Consider the following 12,476-nt stretch of genomic DNA (forward strand, 5'->3'; position numbering starts at 1 on the left):
CCCCAGTACACTCCCATGCACCCCCTGCAGCCCCACAGAACATCCCTGCTCCCCAGTGTTTTCCCAGGGATGCCCCATTGCCCAGGGCTCCCATTGCATTCCCTTCCATCCCATCACAACCCACTACAGCCCAGTGCACCCCACGATACCCCAGGACACAGCCCCTTCCCCAGGACCTCCACTGCTTTCTGTGCCCCACCACACAAACTCACGCACCCCATTTTCCCTGGAGTCACCTTCCCAAGGACCCCATCGCTTTCCCCTGCCTCCCAGTGCACCCAAGTGTGTCCCTCACCCAACCTTTCTCCCCAGCTCCCTCTGTCTCTCAGGGTGGATGATGTTTTGCAGCAGAAACACCAGGTTCCAGATCTTCCAGATGCTGAAGTGCTAGTGCACCCATCTCCTCCATTGCTGGTGAGCAGCATCAGGGCATCTCCAGCCCCACAAAGGGTCCTGGGTGGGCAGAACGTGGATCTAGAAGCAAACAGAGGAGACTGTCCATGCCCTGTGTCCCAGGCCACGCTGGACAGAGCTGCCCCCATGACTTTTGTTGCACCCAGCGGGGCTCTACGGACCCAGAGGGTCACCGTGCAGGCCAGGCTGGGGCTCTGGGGCCTTACAGACCCCAAGGATCACCCTGAGGGCTGGGCAGGGTTCTGGGAGATGTAGGGGCATCCGGGGCTAATGACACACTGGCCAAGGAGCTCTGGGTGCCACATGGATCTCAGGAGAACCGAGTCTTGTCCTGGGTTGATTGAGGGCTCCAACTCTTCTCTCCTTCCCTGGGTCTCTGCAGAGAGACGGTGGGGAGAAGCCTCCCCTCGTGTCCCAGCTGACACTGGAGATCTCATTTTGGGCTCTGATTTCAGAACTGAAACTGATGGTGACAGCCGTGTCCTGTCCCCCTCCAGTGACATGAGGAGATGATCATCCCTGGATGACCCCGTCTGATCCCCTGGGAGCCCTGGGCCATTTCCCTCTCATGATCAGTAAATCCCTTCAGCAAAGCTACGCCTGCGTGTGGATGTGTGTCCGTGTCCATGCTCCCACTGCTGTGCCGGTGCCCGGACACCTGGGTCCTCTCTGTCACTCTGCCCGACACGTTGCCCCTCATGTCATGGCCTCAGCAGAGGAGGTTTTTACCCTCATGATTCTGCAAGTATTGCACTAAAAAGCTGCACCCAGCGCATGTGCCTGATGTGCTGCTCTGAATCACATCAATAGTCAAAACTGCTGTGTTTGCTCCCCTCCCAACTAGAGCAAAGTGAACACCTGCATTTCACTCTCTTTCCCAAAGAGCCGATCGTAGGAAGTTACATTCACATCCTAGGATGGAAAAAAAAAAAGAGAAATAGGAAAAGCAGTCCAGACAATGGAAAACAAAATGGAAAAACATTCTATAAGGAAACAAAAATTTTGCAAGAGGCATCCACCTGTATTTCATATCAGAAATACGCTCAGTGCCGATGTTTGCAACACGAGGTGTACAACGTGGCATTCTCTGCACTGCTTTAAATCTGTTATATAGTATTACTAGATAAGTAAAACAATGATTAACTTGTATGAAACCTTGTTTTCATCAGAGTGCACCCACTTCACCTTGTTTCCTCTGACAAGCTGTTCAACTGGCCATATGGGAGAGATTCTAAGGTAATGTCTTGAGGACTCATGTTGGAAAGTAAATGTGGAAAAGCAAGATGTGTGGTTCCAGCCACCTGGATGATAAAGGAAGATCAATACTAACGTGACCATCTGGACGGTCAAAGACATAATACTAACATAATAATATATAAAGGGCCTTGGACAGATTACTTTGAAGTACATTTCTCGTAATTGTAAAAAGTTATAGCCCAGACTCGTGAGAATGGTATCTCGGGCCGGATAACCGCCCCCAAGTGCATGGGATGTGTGAATGTCCTTGGGCCTGGTCTGTGAACGAGTGGAAAAACAAGGGAGACAAACATCACATGAGTTTAGTGTGTTTTTAACGACAATTAGTGGAAAAACACCTTTTGTAAACATCTTAGTCCAGGCCTGTACCTGTTTTTGAACAGCGGTACTGTCTGATGGCTTTCCTCCTCGTCTCCAGATGAATGTGGTAGAAAATATAAAGCAAGGAAACGTCCTTTGGCCCAGCCGAGCGCCCCCTAGGGGAGGGGGGGCCTGTCATCCCCGGGCCGGTCACTGCCTGCTGTCCCCCCTGTGAGCAGCGAGGCCTCTGATTCAGCTGCAGTTTGTACTGTAACCGTGCATTTCTTGCTGTGGGCAGTAGCGCTCCAGGCTGAGTTGGACACCTCTGTTTCCCTCTAGACACTCTTCCAGAACGTTGTGCCCCACCACTGCCTGGGCTGCATCTGGTCCCGAAGGGACAAGAAAGAGAACAAACAGCTGGCACAGAGCATCAGAGCCACCACCTCGCAGTTCAACACCGTCACCAACTGCGTGCTCAGCACCATCCTGGAGAGCAAAGAATTAAAGACACAGCCAAGAGCGAAGATCTTGGAGAAGTGGATCCGTATCGGACGTGTAAAGCGTTTATTCGCGACTGTTTAACGTTCCTTGTGCGGGTGCCGTGGAGCTGGGAGGGGACAGGGGGGTTGTAGCGGGGAGTGATATTTTTGATGCTCAGTATTTGTAGAGCTGCCCGCTTAGCAGGGAGAATGTGCAGCAAGCAGGACACGGGGCAGACAGAAGAGCACTGACTATTGGTGATGCTGACGTTTAACGCTCCTGTGTTTCTAACCGCTCCTTTCACAGCAATGTAGGATCCTGAACAACTTTTCGTCTCTGAAGGCCATCGTTTCCGCCTTGCAGTCCACCTCGGTTTATCGCCTGAAGAAGACCTGGGCCTGCGTTCCAAAGTAAGGCTGTGCAGTGTGTCACTGGGTGTGTTTTGGTGCTTTTATCTTTTCTGTGCCCAACTGTTAACGATTCTTGAGAAAAAAATTGTCCCCTGGTCTGATTCAGAGTGCTTACAAACAACTTAAATCATTGAATCTTTTCCTGTACAGGGACACAATGCTGATGTTCGAAGAGCTTTGCGAAATCTTCTCCGACTGTGACAACTTTGCGACGAGCAGGGAGCTGCTGCTGAAGGTGGGAATGAGCTTGAGTTGCCAGGTTGTGATCTCACCCAAAGCCGAGCTCAGCCCTGTTCCTGACCAATGAGCTCCCGTATGCGGTGCTTTGGGGAAGACGGGTCTGTAAATCCCGGCTTTTCTGCTGGGCCGAGAGGTGCCGCACAGCGAGATTTGACGCAGAGGAGTTACGAATGAGCACTTTGGCTTATATACCGCTCTGTGCAGACATGAACCGCTGGCTGAGATACCAAGGATGATGTCGTGAAAGCATCATTTACAAGAGCGCTGTTTGGTGAAGCAGACTAGTTGTGTTTTGTTTGCTTCCACAGGAGTATTCTAATTAGTATAATTATTACTTCTCAGTCAATTAATCCACCATTGCTCTGACCGTTTGCAGGGAGTCACACAAGGCACGGTACCTTACCTGGGTACCTTCCTCACTGACCTCGTCATGCTGGACACAGCCCTTCAGGACTATCTCGAGGTAATTTGGGGCAATTTTTGGAATCCTAAATCTCCTCCCTCCCTTGCAGACACTGTGTCTGCTCCTGCATCTTCCACTGGGTGCTAGTGCAGTTCTTAAAAAGAGAGGAATGTATTTAACAAATAGACTCAGGTACACGAGTGCTGTGGCTTATCCTAGAGCTGGAAACGGGTCTTTGTAGAGGCCTTTGGTCAGGGCAGCTCTGGCCCGTCCCTTGGTGTCGCTACTTCATCCTGTTCATCCTGTTTGTGATTAACTCCAGCCGAGCCTGTGCTCTTCTCCTCCGATCCCTTCTCTGTCCTTCCAACAGGGCGGCCTGATCAATTTTGAGAAGCGGCGAAGGGTAAGTGGAACGGTGACTGTTCTGTGATCGTTAGTGCCTGACGCTCTCTGCTAGAGCGTTCTCTTGGCGAGGCCTGTTGTCTTTGCTGGGCGTATCCAACAGCCGCTCACGTTACTCAGAGGGTGAGGAAGGAACAGTCCCCGGCACGCTGTGAACCTCTGCCGGGCTGTGCGGGGCGGCGCGGGAAGAGAAATTCCTTTTAGATGCGGGCAGCAGGGGAAGAGGAGCCGCAGGGCACTCGCTGCCGCGGGAGTTACGTCTGGGGCACGTTCCCCCCGTTTGGTGTTCACGGGAACACGTTACACGAGCGTGTTCTGTGTGCTGGGAGCGCATCAGACCTGCTGGCGTGAGACCTTTGCTGGCCACAAGATGCAGTCTGTGACCGTCTTCCTTGTGCTGCAGTAAATAGTTGTGGGTCAAAGGTGCAGAGAGCGAAGCGGGTACCTGGGACCGAGAAATCAAGGCTGAGCGTTGCCTTCCAGCCTGAGCCTTGTTGGTCAGAGATCAGTAGGAGCGAAGGTGCCGGGGTTTCCTCTGTCCGAGGGCAGTTTGTCCTGGATCTGTTGCTGCGTGTGGTTAGTGTATTAACGAGACTGGCTTGATTTTTCTAATTAGAATTCCTATTTTATTATTTGTTTTCTTAGGAGTTTGAAGTAATCGCACAAATTAAGCTGTTGCAGTCCTCATGTAACAGCTATTGCGTGACAGGAGATGAGAAATTCGTGCAGTGGTTTAGGAGGCAGCGGCATTGAAGTGATGAGGAGAGGTAGGGTCTCAGCCCAGCTGGCGAAGCAGCTTTTCTTCCCCCGCAGGCAGGTTCAGGTTCTCTCAGCCTTGAGCTCTGCGCTGCCAGGAGCTGCTCCCGGAGAGTGGAAATACACACGCACAGAGCTGCGCTCCTCCTCGTGGGGATGAACCCTCTGGGACGTGGGAGTGACCCAGGGCTTCTCAGATATGGCCACTTTGAGATATTTAACTAACGGTATTGCCTGTTCTGCAGTTTCCGTCTGTCACGTGAAATCGAAGGAGCAGCTCCTGACCAGAGCACCGCAGCGGGCAGAGCTCAGAAGAGCGTGGTGAAGAGATTCAGCCTGTGAGTACAACGGGGAGGGGGTTTGGTGTGTGAATATGAACTGGAATAAATCAAACACCAGCTGACAAACCTGGCTGGGGATCCAGAGCACTGCAGTGCTGCGAGGAGACACCGCCAGCTAGAAATACGTATTGCTGTTGTCTCTTTCTATTGGTGTAAGTAGCCAGGAGGGTTATCGACTAAAGACTTCAGAAATAACTCCAAGGTGTCAGACAAAGGAACGATTTTAGTGCTGGATTATAAATTCAATTCAAATTTGCAGCAGCAAAACAGAGCAAATAAGGATAGAGTCTAATTTGCTATACACACACAAACAATAGGCCACTCGAGATAGGAAAACACAACAGCAGGTCAGATTGTTGAAGCAAGTGACAGCTGTGCTCAGCCCAGCTCTGTTGTGCTTTCTTTTCTCCCCTAGGCCGTTCCTGGGCTTGGGGGTGAGCGCCCTCAGCACCCCCGTCAACGCGCAGCCCAAACCTGCTCCAGGTGGGAGCTCTGGGGACAGCACCGTCACCATCGTCCCTCCCACCGACACTGCTGAGGAGCCTCAGCACAAGGTAGGGCCCGGGCCCTGTGTTCAGCACAAACAGCCTGTGCGAGGCTGCTGACGCTGCCGGCGGCCCCAGGCGCTTGCCCAAGCCTGTGGATCTTGACTGGAGCGTTGCTGGCAGTGGAATGGAGGGACCTGAGCTCTGGGAAAGGCGATTTTGGGGGGAGGGCTCATGTACATCAGCCCAGCCTAATTCTGGGGCAGGCAGAGCAGCTGAGCAAGTGAGAAGCAGGTGAGGTCAGAGCTCACCAGCCCTGTGGTTTGACCTGCCAGGAACTGCCCAGACCAAGCCTGGGCTGGGCTGGGTTCCGTTCCCAGGGAGCTTTGTCCTGCAGACTCTGCTCTCTTGACCTAAGCTGCCTTAACTGGGTTGCCGAAGCCCTTGTTAAGGCTGTTGTGCTGAAGAGTGTCATCTTTAGCTTTTGGATCTTTGAAATTCAATGGTAATGAATGTGTTTGATCTCGTCTCCCCCCTTGCTGCCATCTGATGACAAGTGCTCCAAGAAGTGCCCCGGCCCCGTGACTCCCGTTCCATCAAAAGAAGTGCCGCCAGTCCTGCCAGTCTACAACCAGCAGAGCGGAGAGAGCTGCGTCATCCGCACCAGCGTAGAAGAGGACAGAAGCGGCAACATCTACAGGAGCATCCTGGTGAGCGGTGGGAACAGCAAAGCGCTGTTACTGTGGGTGGTGTTTTCACCCCAGGTGACTTGAATGGTGCTTTTAGTTTCGGAAACACCTATTCCCCGATCAGACCTCCTTGGCAGGGAACGTGACCGATGTTACAAATCAAAACATGTGGAGCAGGGGATGAATGAGAGGTTTGCAAAGAGCATCTCTCAAGGTTTCTGGCCTTGAAATTGAAGCTTGTATTTGATCAACAATGCCAAGGGAAGCACTCTGAGCAAGTGCCGGCTTTGCTGCCCCTGCTCTTCTGCCAGCGCCGGCTGTTGTGTGTCCAGCTCAGCACTGGGGTGTGTGAGCTGTGACACAAGGTGCCCCTTCCCCAGCAAACCCAGCTCCAAGGCCCAGAATCTTTGCAGGACATCGCAGAAAGTGTTTAGCAGGGGAGACTGTGGATTAATGGATGTCTGCAAACAGCAGCTGGGGCAGCTCTTGCTGCGGATTCGATGGCTGCTGAGAACAAGGTCTCACCTCTCCGAGCGGTTGCTCAGGAGAGCAGAGGCTGTGATTCCCTGCTGCATTTCTAGAGCAGTGTCTGTTGTCTTGAACTAACTCCACCCCCAGGTGTCGCAAAGAGCGTGTTTTAGCGTCTGGCAGAATCTGCGACTTGGTTACCAAGCGACTCCTTGCAACTCCCTCTTTGCAGCTGAGTAACCAAGAGAAGGCTCCTGCTGTCACCCAGCGAGCCATGGAGAAGCACAACCTGCAGTCTGGCTCGGCCGAGGATTACGAGCTGGTCCAGATCATCTCCGAGGACAAAGGTGGGGAAGCAGAACTCTGCTGCTGCTGCTGCTGCTTGAAGAGCTCTGCTGCATTTTGCCGGCAAGAGTAACATGCGGAGCGACGTCAGAAACGCCATCGCCACGTTGTCCCAGCTGCCGGTGAGAATAAACCCCCAACGCTGAGTGGGGCGCCCATGAACGCTCGCTCTGCTCCCTCTCTTGCGGAGCTGGCGATCCCACCCAAGGCGAACGTGTTCTACGCCATGAGCACCCAGGGCAACTTCGACTGCATCCTGAGAAGAAAAGCTGCAGCACAGGAGGAGCCCGCACTTCATGGGTTGTAATGGCTGAGCTCTGGATAGGATTTACTGTTTATATTATAAGTACGTAAACTTTTTTCCCCCCAGTTTTAGTCTGGAGTTCATATATTTTAATATGTGACCTGTATATAATGTTTGAGCTTTGTATCATATTTAATATTTCTATAACGAGTATATTAACTTTTTTCCAGTTTTTGTCTGCAGTTAATGTATTTTAATACTCGATGTGTTTATCATATTTAATCTTTCCATACTTCTACAGAAACCTTCAATGTTATATCATCTTTTTTCTACTGATGTCTGCTTGGAGTTACTATATTTAAATAGCTTAGCTTTATAGCATATTTTAGCTTGTATAATATTCAGTATTCACAGAATAAGTACGTAAACTTTTTCCACTAATTTCTCCTTGGAGTTAATATATTGAAATGGTTTAGCTGTATATAGTATTTGAGCTTTATTTAATATTTTTTATTTAACATACTGATATTTAATATTTATGTGATATTTTTATTTAATGTACTAATGTTTAATATTTATTTAATATGTTTATTTAATGTACTAATATTTAATATTTATTTACTATGTACATAGACCTTCCCCAATAATTATTTTCTGGAGTTGATATATTTTATTATTAAATCTTTATACAATATTTGATCCTTGTATAATATTTAATATTGATATGATAAGTATATCAACGTTTTTCAACCCATTTTTGTCTGGAGTTAATGTATTTTAATGTTTGTAGTGGCAGAGCCCCCCCCGCCCCAGGGGGATGGGGTTGTCGCCAGCCTGGCTGAGAGGTGAAGCCAGAGACAAAAGAGACTAAAGGAGCACCATTAGAATGTAATAATGAGTGAGCAATCGGCGGACACATGCGTGCAGAGCGCGTGGACAGCACATGCAGCCTAGCATGTTATTGTATAACACGAGTTACAACCAATCACGTTGTTGTAAGGCGCGTGGACAGGGCAGCTTTGCTATAAAGCCAGCCCGGTCCGACAATAAAGCGAACTCTGTGAACATCACATTGGTGTGTCAGGTTCCGTGGCTCGCATGGATAAAGCAACACTTTGGTGACCCCGACGTGATCCTTCGTATCGAAGCAAGATCGCCGGAAGTGAAGACGCGAGGACGCCACCTGGGGGCGACACCAGCCCGGCGCTCAATCATAGCGGAAAGTAGGCCTACGAAGAAGCAGGTGGCATGGGAAACACGGCATCCGTGGAAGGAAAAATAATAGTGAGAAGTATTCTGCAGCTGGCTGCAAGAACAGGAAGAATTTTGGAAAAAGACGCGGTGGAGCGCCTGTTACTATTCGCCCAGCGTAAGGGCTGTGTTCGTTCGACGGACGAATTTTTTTCTCCCGGTACATGGGAGGACATAGGGACCGAACTATGGGAAGCGGTTACAAGGGGGAGCCGCGAGGCTTGCGATCTCGCCGGACCCTGGCGGGAGGTCAGGCAGCTGGTGCAGGAAGTCTCAGAGGAGCCGAGCTGTGTGCCGTCCCCTCGGAGCCGCCCGCCGCGAGCTGCCCACCCTCCGAGAACTCCGAAGAATCAACACCGCTGGTGTGTCCCGTATCAGATCTGGAGTTCTGGGGCGGAGAGCAAATTATACCCTCTGCGCCCGTTGAGCCATTGCCTGGCTCCGACAACGAATGGCAGCAACCGGCAAGTTTCAACAAGCCAGGACAAGTTAATCCAGCCGACGTGCCTTTGCCGGAGGAGCCGATGGAACACCGGGACGGAGCACCGCAGAATCGCCCTGAGTTCCAGGAGGAGAGCGACGTGCAGAGCCTGAAGGACTTACTGAGACGGCAGGAGAGCCAGATGCAAGAAGTTCTAGAAGCTATGAAACGACTGGATGGCGGTAACAGTAAAACTTCGCGGTTAATAGCATATAAAAAGGCGTCAGATGCAATTAAGGACGGGCTGGAGGCAATTGGCAGGGAATGTGAAAAACGGGGAAAACAGGAAAGGGAGGGGGTGGAATTAGACCTCACTCCGGAGGAGCTCCGTATCAAAAGGGAGCGAATACAAAAATGGGCTAGACAATGTGTTGAAGATGGGATGTGGTCTGTAAGAGAAGCAGATGAATATTTGAGAGCGCGATATGGAAAAGGGCTGGAGACTGGGTTAGTAGATCGGTTTGCAAATATGCGTCGACTTACTGATCCACAGGGAAACACAAGGGAATTGTATAGCAGTGATAATAATGATAATTTGGGTGCTGCCCCTGTGCATCAGGGTAGAGATATTCCTCGAGATCATTCTTATAATGCAGGGCAACGTTGGCAAGGGGTAATCAGAGATGCAGCTATTGAAGGGATCATGTTACCTGGTAGTATTACAGCAGTGCCAGTGCACATAGATAATAGAGGACAAAGGCAGTGGTCGCCTTTTGATTGGAAAACGGTTAAGCAGTTGCAAAGTGCAGTTATGCAATATGGTATGGATAATAAGCATGTGATGCAGCTAATCAATTCATTTTTCAAGGGGCAAGTACTAACTCAAACAGATATTAGGGCGTTGATGGAGTTATTGCTTCCTCCAACGGGGTATTTGCTGTTCTTGGACAAGTGGCAGGGGAAAGTGGAATTGGCAGTATTAGAAAATGTTCGTTTACCAGCTGATGATCCGTTGCGGTTAGCGAGCATGGACCGGTTACTGGGTCGTGGGCAATATGCGGATGGTGCTACTCAGGCAGCACTTCATCCAAGGATTTTGCAGCAAACGCAAGGGCTTGCCTTGGCGGCAGTGAAAGAATTGCCAAATAGAGGTAACCCTGTGCCACCCTATTCTACAATAGAGTGGGATCCTGGGGAACCATATATGAAGTTTGTAGATCGTTTGAAAGAAGTGATAGATGCCTCTCCTAACTTGACTCCAGAGGCAAAAGCTGCTGTGGGGAAAGATTTGGCTATGATGAATGCAAACACCCAATGCCAACAGATATTAGCCGGTTTGGGAAAAAGTGCTTCTTTAGCAGAGATGGTGGAAGCTTGCACACAGGTACCAATTATGCAACAGGAGGTAGAAAAAGCAAAAATACATGCTCAAGCCCACGCTGCGGCCTTGGCTGCAGCACGTAAGCCTGCAATGAAAGGTGGAAGCCCTTCTTCTTGTGGCCTAGCATGTTTTACTTGCAAACACACAGGACATATTAAAAGAAACTGCCCTCAATATGCTTAGCAGCATTGCAAAAATGGCATAACTCTCCAGTTAATCTGGTAACAGATTCTCTTTATGTTGTGGGAATTGTACAAAGAATACATAGAGCGCTTTTGCAGCGAGTTTCCAATTCCTTGTTGTTTGAAGCATTGTTAGATTTGTGGAACGTATTAGATTATAGGACAGCACCAGTATTTATCATGCATATAAAAAGCCATACTAACATACCAGGTGGTCTAGTAGAGGGAAACAGCATCATAGACAAACTTGTGGCAGTAGCAGATATATCCCCTTTTGAACAAGCCAGACAAGCTCACGAATTCTTTCATCAATCCTCAGCAGCACTCCGAAAGCAGTTTGCAATTACAAAGGAACAAGCTCGAGCCATTATCGCAGCTTGTCCTGATTGTGCCCGCATAGTCCCTCTCCAACAAAAGGGAGTAAATCCTCGGGGCTTGCAGCCAGGTCAGTTATGGCAAACTGATATTACTGAATTTGCACCATTTGGCAGACAAAAGTACATTCATGTCTCCATAGATACCTGTTCAGGACTGCTGTGGGCTACAGCCTTGACCTCAGCAAATGCAAAGGCAGTAAAACGTCATTTACTACAAGCTTTTGCTGTCATGGGTGTCCCTACACAAATCAAAACAGATAATGGTCCTGCATACCACTCTGACAGACTTGCAGCCTTCCTCACCCAGTGGAAGGTACAGCACCTGTTTGGAATCCCTTATAATTCTACTGGCCAAGCAATTATTGAGCGTGCACACCGTGCATTAAAAAATCTTTTGTCTGTTTTGAAAAAACAAGGGGGAATTGGTGTGAGCCCAGAAGAGGTATTGATGAAGGCATTGTATGTGCTGAACTGGCTTAATCCTAAAAGTGAAACTGAAATGGAACCGGTTGTTATGCACCATATCAAAAATGTCAAAGATTTTTCCGAAAATGTGCCTAAGGTTAGTGTGTTTAATCCGACAACACAACAATGGGAAGGTCCTATGTCACTAATAACCTGGGGAAGGGGATATGCTTGTGTTTCTACAGGTAACCACAAAAATTCATGGATCCCAGCAAAGTGGGTGAGACCTTGGCCAGCTAACAGAGAAGAAACCGATTGCAGTGATGACAACCCTTAACCTCAGACATGTTATCGCTTTAAGCAACGAATGTAGCCAATGTTGAGAATACCACTTTGTAAAACAGAGCAGCAATTAATTTTTTGTTATTGGACATGTTCACAGTTATGAAGAGTTTGATTGTATGTGTTGTTTGAACTTAAAAGTTAAAAAGATAGAAGATTTGCAGAACAAGAAAATAACAGAAGATATTGGGTTTTTTGGGGTGAATGCCTTGTTTGGTTAAAAGGAATATTGAAAACAGGTTTGTTCTTGTTAATTGTAATTGTATTAGCCTTAATGTTCTTACCCTGTATTTCACACTGTATTTAAAGCATGATACGGCGTATTGTTAATATTAAATAAAAGAGGGGGAGATGTAGTGGCAGAGCCCCCCCCCGCCCCAGGGGGATGGGGTTGTCGCCAGCCTGGCTGAGAGGTGAAGCCAGAGACAAAAGAGACTAAAGGAGCACCATTAGAATGTAATAATGAGTGAGCAATCGCCGGACACATGCGTGCAGATCGCGTGGACAGCACATGCAGCCTATCGTGTTATTGTATAACACGAGTTACAACCAATCACGTTGTTGTAAGGCGCGTGGACAGGGCAGCTTTGCTATAAAGCCAGCCCGGTCCGACAATAAAGCGAACTCTGTGAACATCATATTGGTGTGTCAGGTTCCGTGGCTCGCATGGATAAAGCAACACTAGAGAAAGGTGGACTCGCTGTAGGCTCTGCCTCCTGCCCTAGGGGAGAACAGAGGATCTGTTTTACACAAGGTGGTGAGTGGGGCTATTCAGATGGAGGGGGAGTGCAAGATCAGTAGAAGGAGGAGTTAGTTAAGAGTGCCACTCAGGAATTAAAAGGAAAGCAAGAGCAACAGAAATTGGTACAGAACAGCAGTGATT

Source organism: Patagioenas fasciata, chromosome 33 (genome assembly GCF_037038585.1).
Source record: "Patagioenas fasciata isolate bPatFas1 chromosome 33, bPatFas1.hap1, whole genome shotgun sequence".
Taxonomy (NCBI): Eukaryota; Metazoa; Chordata; class Aves; order Columbiformes; family Columbidae; genus Patagioenas; species Patagioenas fasciata.